Genomic DNA, 7,326 nt, shown 5'->3' with positions numbered 1-7,326 from the left:
GGAAGGGAATATTTCAACCACTCAAAATGGGCCAGACCATCGTGACTTGAGCTTACCCGGGAATAGCCTTAATCTAGAGTTATAGAGCAATACCATGTCCCCGGGGCTGAAATGTCNACAATGTTCTGGTCGTGCAACCTCTTCATTCTTTCCTTGTACAATCTTGTGCTCTCAAAAGCAAGATGTCTGAACTCGTCAAGCTCACGCAATTCAGTGATTCTCGTTGTACCCGCAGCCTCAATGTCTAGGTTCAGCTGTTTCAGTGCCCACCAAGCTTTATGTTCAAGCTCCACTGGCAAGTGGCAGGCCTTCCCAAACACCAACTTATATGGTGACATACCAATTAGTGTTTTAAAAGCAGTTCTATAAGCCCAGAGTGCATCATCTAGCTTTTTCGCCCAATCAGTTCTTGTGGCGTTTACTGTCTTAGTCAGTACACTCTTTATCTCCCTATTAGAGACTTCCACTTGTCCACTTGTCTGCGGATGATACGGTGTTGCCACCCTGTGACGCACATCATACTTCGCTAGCAACTTCTCAAAAGCTCGATTACAGAAGTCGGTGCCTCCGTCACTGATTATAGCTCTCGGTGTCCCAAACCGGGTGAATATGTTCTTCTTCAAAAACCCCACCACTACTCTTGCATCATTAGTGGGAAGTGCTGCAGCTTCTACCCATTTGGACACATAGTCTACACCAACAAGTATGTACTTATTGCCAAAGGAGCTGACGAAGGGGCCCATGAAGTCAATCCCCAAGACATCAAACACTTCCACCTCTTGAATCGGGTTCATGGGCATTTCATGGCGACGGGAAATGTTCCTAGTTCGCTGACATTCATTGCAACCTTTCACCCATTGGTGTGCATCTTTAAACACTGTTGGCCAAAATAAACCGGCCTCTAGCACTTTCGCAGCTGTCCTGACTCCTCCAAAATGTCCTCCATACGCCGATGCATGACATGCTTGCAAAACAGAAGATTGTTCTATCTCGGGGACACACCTCCGGATCATATTATCAACACATATTCGAAACAGATAAGGTTCATCCCAATAATACATGCGACAGTCACGATAAAACTTATTCTTTTGTACCGAGGACAGATCATAAGGAACTATGCCACACACCATGTAATTTGCAAAGTCTGCATACTATGGCACTTCCTCAAGATTGGTCGCGAGCAGTTGCTCGTCTGAAAAGGTTTCCAGAATGTCCTCAACCTCAGTTGAATTTTTAGCTCACTCAAGTCGTGATAGATGATCAGCGACTTGATTTTCTGTGCCCTTACGGTCACGAATTTCGAGGTCGAACTCTTGGAGTAACAGCACCCAACGAATTAGGCGCGGTTTAGATTCCTTCTTCTCAATCAAATACCTGAGAGCTGCATGGTCAGTGTATACAATTACCTTAGAGCCGATCAGGTATGATCTGAATTTATCGAAAGCAAACACTACCGCCAACATCTCCTTCTCCGTCACAGTGTAGTTCAGCTGGGCTCCACTCAGCGTTCTACTTGCATAGTAGATTGGATGCATTAGTTTGTCTTTCCGCTGTCCCAGCACTGCCCCCACTGCGTAGTCACTGGCGTCACACATGAGTTCAAATGGCTGCTCCCAGTCGGGGGCAACAATGATTGGTGCTGTGACCAGCCTCTTTTTCAGCTCCTCGAATGCTACCCTGCAATCATCAGAAAACAAGAAAGGGTGATCTTTTTCTAACAACTTACAGAGAGGGTTGGCAATTTTTGAGAAGTCTCTTATGAATCTCCGGTAAAAACCGGCATGCCCGAGGAAGCTCCTGATTGCCTTGACTGAAGTTGGAGGTGGCAGCTTTGCTATCACGTCAACTTTAGCACGATCCACCTCAATTCCTTTACTTGACACCCGGTGCCCCAAGACTATGCCCTCTTGTACCATGAAATGGCACTTCTCCCAATTAAGAACCAGGTTAGTCTCAATACACCGTTTCAGCACACGAGTCAGATTTATAAGGCACTCATCAAATGAGTTCCCCACCACTGAGAAATCATCCATGAATACCTCCATTATGTCCTCTACCATGTCAGTGAATATGGCCATCATGCACCTTTGGAATGTGGCGGGTGCATTGCATAGGCCAAATGGCATCCTCCGAAAGGCATAAATGCCATAAGGGCAAGTGAAAGAGGTCTTTTCTCTGTACTCAGGTGCGATGGAGATCTGATTGTAACCTGAGTACCCATCTAGAAAACAGAAGTGCGACCTCCCTGCCAATCTGTCTAACATCTGATCAATGAAGGGAAGTGGGAAGGGGTCTTTCCGGGTGGCTAGATTTAACTTTCTGTAATCCATGCAAATTCTCCAGCCCGTGACGCTTCGTGTTGAGATCAGTTCATTGTTATCGTTTTTGATCACTGTCATGCCACCCTTCTTAGGCACACATTGTACCAGACTAACCCAGCTGCTGTCAGAGATTGGGAAAATGATTCCCGCATCTAACCACTTTATCACTTCATTCTTCACCACTTCCTTCATGTTGGGGTTCAGCCTTCTTTGATGTTCCCTGGAAGGTTTGTGTCCCTCTTCCAGCAGAATTTTATGCATACAGTAGGCGGGGCTGATCCCTTTAATGTCTGCCATGGTCCACCCAATGGTAGTCTTACACTCCTTGAGTACCTGCAAGAGTTGTTGTGCCTGCACATCTAACAAACTGGATGAGATAATAACTGGTAATGTGGAGTCGGGTCAAAGGAACTCATACCTGAGGTGGGCGGGCAATGGGTTCAATTCCAGCTTTGGTGGTTCTTCAATGGATGGCTTAGCTGGAGGAGTTTCTCTATTTTCTAAGTGTAAGGGCTCAAATTCAAGAGTTCTATCCCAGAACCCTCTGCCCTCTAACGCCAACACCCATTCTGCCAGTTCTTCTCCATTCACCTCATCTAAATTCATCAGACATGCAGCCATGGGGTCCTCAATAGTCAGCACCTCATCATCAGTTTCTACAATTACATCCACGGCATCAATAAGAGAGCAATTGGCAAATTCACTTGGTCGCCTCATAGATTCTGCACATTGAATGTTATCTCTTCGTCGTTCAGTCTCATCTTGAGCTCCCCCGTCTCACAATCAATGAGAGCTCTCCCAGTGGCTAAGAACGGCCTTCCCAAAATTATGGGAATTTCTTCATCCACCTTGCAGTCTAAGATCACAAAATCTGCAGGGAACACAAATTTCCCTACCTAAATCAACACATCATCCAGGATACCAGAAGGTCTTTTTACGGTCCTGTAAGCCAGCTGCAACAACATAGAGGTGGGCCTAGCTCTTCCAATCCCCAGCCTCTTATAAATCGCTAGGGGCATAAGATTTATGCTGGCCCCTAGATCACAAAGTGCCTTAGCGAAAGCAGAATTACCAATAGTGCAGGAAATTGTAAAGCTTCCTGGGTCAGATAGCTTCTCCGCAATTGGTTTAGTCACCACTGCACTACAGGTCTGAGTAAGAGTCACCATGTCCAATTCTTGGAAATCAAATTTTCGGGACATTAAGTCTTTCATCATTTTTGCATACCCAGGCATCTCTTTCAAAGCATCTATCAATGGAATATTTACCTGGATTTGTTTCAGCATCTCCAAGAATTTCTTGTACTGCTCCTCTTTTTGGTACTTAGCCAGCCTCAGAGGGAATGGTGCAGGAGGTCTCTTCTTCCCAATGATTTGGGATTGCTCTTTATCAGCTGCCACCTCAACTACCTGTTCCTGGGCTGTCTCAGCTTCTTTCTCAGCCTCAATCTGAATGTTCTGTTCTTCCTGGGCAGGCTGGACACCTCTGTCAGTTTCGTTGACTGATCTAGCTCAATAGGCACTGGTATAAGTGTCTCAGCATGTTTGGTTTCTCGAGCCCTTTCTTGCTCTACATCCAAATCTCTGCCATTACGTAGACTCACTGCCATCAGCTACTTAGGGCCTTGATCTTTTGGGTTTATCTGGATTTCTGCAGGTAATGTCCCATAAGGGAGATTGTTTAGAGACATCGAAATTTGGCCCATCTGCACTTCAATATTCTTGATAGTTGAATCATGTGCATCTACTCTTTCACTAATTTTTGCATTAGACCCAATAACCTGCTGCATCATTGCTTCGAGTCTAGCAAACCCATCTTCCTGCCGTCCACCATACTGCTGCTGAGGAGGATGATACCCCTGCTGCTGATTCTGATTATTGTATCCCTATGGCCTTTGGTAAGGTGCCATATTATTAGGAGGTCTCATACCTCCTATGTTTCCATTGTTGAACTGTGGCTGGACTGGCCTGTATGGCTGTTGCTGCTGACCCCAATTTTGACCACCCTGTCTCTGGTCTCCATAATTAGACACATAGTTCATGTCTTCAGGGTAGTGACGATGATCATGTTCTGCATGCCACTGGTTACCAATTGGCTGACTAATGCAAGATGCGCACAAGCCCCCATTGGTAGTGTCTACTATGTGTACCTGTTGCTTCTGCCCTGACTCTTCCACCTTTTTGGTGAGTATACTCATCTGTGTCAATAAGGTGGCCATATTTTCAGCCATAGAGTTGGATGGATCTAAGGGCACCGAGGAACCACTAGGGTGATAGGTGCATTTCTTGTTGTCCATCCCGAATTCTGTGCCATCTTGTCAAGCAGACTCTGGCCTTCTCTCCATGTTTTGCTCAAAAATGCTCCACCAGCTGAAGCATCAACTATGTTCTTCACGCTATCTGACAATCCCATGTAAAACCGCTGTCCCAACATCAGATCTGGGACACCATGGTGTGGACATATAACCAGCATCCCTTTGAAGCGTTCCCATGTTTCATGCAGTGTCTCCATTGGTCTCTGTTTAAAACTCAAAATTTCATCAATTTGTTGAGTAGTCTTGTTGGATGGGTGAACTTGTTATGGAATTGCTTGACTAACTCCTCCCAGGTTGTTATGGATTTTATGGGGAGTGAGTTTAGCCAGGTCTGGGCAGATCCTGTCACTGAGAAAGGAAACAATAACAGCTTGATTGCTTCCGGAGTTACATTGGGCTGCCTTTGGGTTTTGCAGATTGACAGGAAATTCTTCAAGTGCTATTGAGGATCTTCGACTTGTGAACCCGAAAATAGTCCCTTGTTTTGCAACAAGTGCAACATGTTATTCGTGATTTGGAATGATTCAGCCTGTATCTGCGGGATTACAATCGCTGTGGCCAGATTTTCAGCTGTGGGTTGTGCCTAGTCATAGAGAGCAGCCTCTGGCATAATAGGTGCCGGTGGCGCTATAGGTGCCAGTGGTTTTCCTTCGTGATCTCCCATGTTCAGTTCGATTTGTTCAATTGTTTGTTGCTGTTTGCTTTTCCGGTTGGCCCGGTTCAAGGCCTTAAAAACTTTCTCGGGATCAGATAAAGCTTCGAATACTTCACCAGTTCTCGTTGAGTTTCTAGGCATGCACCTGTACAACCAAGTCAACAAACTTTGAAATTTCAATGTATAGATTGGGTATAGAGAAAACTGACTACACTAAGAATTTCTGTATTTCTTTCAATTGTAATTGATAACACCATTAATTCCCCGGCAACGGCGCCAAAATTTGATCAAGCCCAACTATGCCTTATAAAAAGGACACGCGGACGTTGCAAATATAATCTGAATATTTAGCCTAGAGTCGAACCCACAAGGAATTAACCTATCAATTACTCTCGTTAGACTTACTAAATTCCACGGAATCAACTTCCCAAACGTTGTAAATAACAATTGATGGTATTTCTACTAACTAAGAATGAAAGTAAATAAGAGCTGAAAACTAACTATGATTAATTTGTAAACAATTAAGAGAAGGTTTTAAGGTTATGATTTCCCCTATTGATGGAATCCCTTCCGGTTATGCTTCACATAGATTTGCCTAATCATCTCTATCAATCATGAGCACTATTATTACCGTAAATCTCTCCCGAGTAATCACATAAATTTACTAGAAGCACTCTCCCGAGATACACTAGCTGGCTTGTTTATTACAACTCACTTTAGATCATACCCAAGGCTTCGTTATCCCTAATCCCGCCTTTAAACCCTCGGTTATTGATCCCTCATATACTTTGGGAGTGGTGTTGTTCAACAATTGACCTAAATATGCACTCTCTCCCGAGTTATGCACACTAAATAGGCACAGCTAATTGAGGATCCTATCAATTAACTACAATAAGAACATAGTTGAACAAACAGAGATTAAACCGGGCAAACTATATTAACATAACAAGAAGTTCATCCTTCAATAGTTTCCATCAAAACCTTAGACTAAATATTTAGCTACTCATACTAGTGTTCATCATAACAATATTCAAAGTCATCACAAATCGTAAAAACATAAGGAAGAAAGGAAGAACTCGATGTTGAATTATCCTCCCTGCCTCTTGCCTCTCCTTGCCTTCAACTAAGTTATGAAAACCTTGATAATCAATCCTTGGGCGAGCTTGACCTTCTATAGGTTAAGTGAATTTACCCCCAGACTTCCAAGTTTACCCTTGAAAATTACTATTCCGGAACTGGGCTAGCCCGGTCGCGCTAATGACCGCGCATATGCCCTATCATTCTGCCTCGACCATCTGGGCTAGCGCGGTCGCGCTAGTGGACGCGCTAGTCCATGCCTTCATTTCATCTATTCTTTTTCTCGTCTTCTCGCGTACTCAGCTCCTAGGGGTTTTTCTTGCTTCAATGTAGCTCCAATCACAGCTTTAAGGCCTCATACAAGCTCCTCACTCCTGCAACGTGTGAAATTCACAATTAGAGCCCATTTTTCATCGTTTAACTATATTATCACATTGAAACATAATCAAGCTGGGGCATAAACAATCGCCAAATTACATAAATCTAGCCTATTATCAGTGAGCCCAATGAAAATGTTGAACAAACTCCTAATGATGGCGCAAAACGTTTTTATTAATAGTTAGAGGAAGCTAGTCGTCCACTACGTAATGGAAGTCCGCACTCTGAGCTGTCTGTTGCAGTTAGATTACTAAGTATCAAATCTGATTGGAATATTTCTCAAGCAGCCATGGACTCTTTCATTGACCTTATGAGTGAACTAGTTGACCCTAATATCAAATTACCTGGTGATTTCTATAAGGCAAAGAGATTAGTTTCTAAGTTAGGACTTTCTTCAATGAGAATTGATTGTTGTGAAGATGGTTGCATGTTATATTATAAAGATGATGCAAATTTAAACAGTTGTAAATTTTGCGAAAAGCCTCGTTTCAAGAGGCTTTCTAGCGGGAATATGGTCGCTATCAAGGCGATGCATTATTTACCTCTTATACCTAGGTTAAAGAGGTTATATGCGTCGATGA

The sequence above is a fragment of the Nicotiana attenuata genome, unplaced genomic scaffold (genome assembly GCF_001879085.1).
Source record: "Nicotiana attenuata strain UT unplaced genomic scaffold, NIATTr2, whole genome shotgun sequence".
Taxonomy (NCBI): Eukaryota; Viridiplantae; Streptophyta; class Magnoliopsida; order Solanales; family Solanaceae; genus Nicotiana; species Nicotiana attenuata.
Note: the sequence above shows the minus strand (reverse complement) of the source record.